The following is a 1,890-nucleotide window of genomic DNA, read 5'->3' as shown; positions in this document are numbered from 1 at the left end:
TAATTTCAGAGGAGTGTGCATTTAAAAATTCAATTGTTTGGAACATTTACAGACAAATTTGAATCAGGTCAAATAAGTGTTTAGTACATCGCGTCTTTAGTACCTTCCTATTTCCCACAATGCCGCGCGTTGTTTACAAACAAGCGCGAAAAAATCCTCTAAACTAGGTACTAATTATTGTTGTGTACATTATCACATTTTAAAATTATTTGAATAAAAAGAAAACAAAGAAACACCGAATCAAAACTATATCTTTTAGATGCATCAACTAAAAATGTGCACATGTATGCAGTAAAGGCTTGGCTGGATATAGTAGACAACTTGTTCCTGAAAGGTTTCTCACATACATGTACTTGTTTTATGTAAAAAAAACAATTAAATATAGCTGGAAGTTTATTTTTTTTTATATCAAATGACAAGATTTTATAAGTTCGAAATTATTTCAGTCAAACTTTTTCATAATATACCAATATTTTAAGCTATCAGAAAAAACGTGTATGAGCTATTAACCCCTAATTATAGGGGCCAGCCCCTTTTCAGTAATCTAATATGAAAGCTCTCATAATTACACACAACTTTTGTTCTATATTTCTTACCAAATTATTCTCGGTTCAAAAGTTATTACACAAAAAGTAGCAAAAATTCAAGAAAAAAAATTACTAAAATTTGCCGTTTCATAGCTTCCAAACTTTAGGAAATCAGCTTATAATTTTATCGTTCTGCACATCTACAAGGTATTGGCTACGAGTTCTCCAACTTTCGTGTAAATATCTTACGTCGTTCTTGAGATTTTTAGTGGAAACGAGACATCAAAATTATCAATTAAAGGGCAATAACTCACAATTAAAGGCATGAATCAAAAAATTGAAAACAGGTGTAAATAGGTTTAATTACAAGGTATCTAACCTGAAAGTTTCATAAAAATCAGTCCAAAGGTCTTTGAGAAATAGCCTATCAAAAATCGAGCGGGAAAAAAAAATAAAATAATAATAAGAAACAGTAGAATAACAGTAGGGTCTTCCGAAGGAAGCGGAAGACCCTAATAAAAATAGTGGAAAAGAAACCTAAGAATAACAAGAAGGTCTTCCGCTGAAGACGGAAGACCTTAATAATAATAACTAGAAACGATCTCGTTGCAAGCAACGAGAGGTCTTCCGTCCGATTCACAAAAAAATACCCTTGTAAAAACGAACTGAAATGTGATTCAAAATTTTGGTCATAAGGAAGATTGAACCAAGGTCGCCAATGTGAATGCGCTTTTTCTCTTTTATCCACAATGCGCAAACCATTAAACCATTGGGAGTACTACTCTAAATATACTTGTGCATACTTTTGCAACAGTACACCTGACTACGAATCAGAAAAGGCGGGGCACTTTTCATAATTTCGCGCCTTTTCTTTGGACTGATCTATTAAATCGGTTGCTTAGCTTCAATGAAATTAAATAAATAAAACCTTCTTATCGCCTTTATTTATTTCAACGTTAAGAAAGTATATTGAACACATTGTACACATTACATATCGTACCCAGCCCTGTTACACTAAAGCAGTTAAACGGAAATTAAGTTTCAAGATTGACAATGAATTGCAACGTACTACTACGTGAAAGTCCAAGTAGTTTTTCACATTTCATGTGTCCTTATGTCAGAATGATTTAACCAAACGCTCAGCTGCCCCCATAAACCCCTACTCGCGAAATGGCTGAGTTGACAGAGACAGCCGCCATCTTCGGCCCGCTTCAGATTTTCAAATCTTAATATCTAGAGTTCAGATTACCCAATATTCAAACAACTTATATAGTAAGCATCAAATTGTTAAGATGAATACTTTTGCTTCAGTAATGTATAACAAAATATTGATCATTAGAGAGTTATAGATAAAAGACTTTTG

This window comes from Saccostrea cucullata, unplaced genomic scaffold (genome assembly GCF_032062105.1).
Source record: "Saccostrea cucullata isolate Sc308-1 unplaced genomic scaffold, CSIRO_AGI_Scuc_v1 ctg10974, whole genome shotgun sequence".
NCBI lineage: Eukaryota > Metazoa > Mollusca > Bivalvia > Ostreida > Ostreidae > Saccostrea > Saccostrea cuccullata.
The sequence above is the reverse complement of the archived record's forward strand: the minus strand, read 5'-3'. Positions refer to the sequence as shown.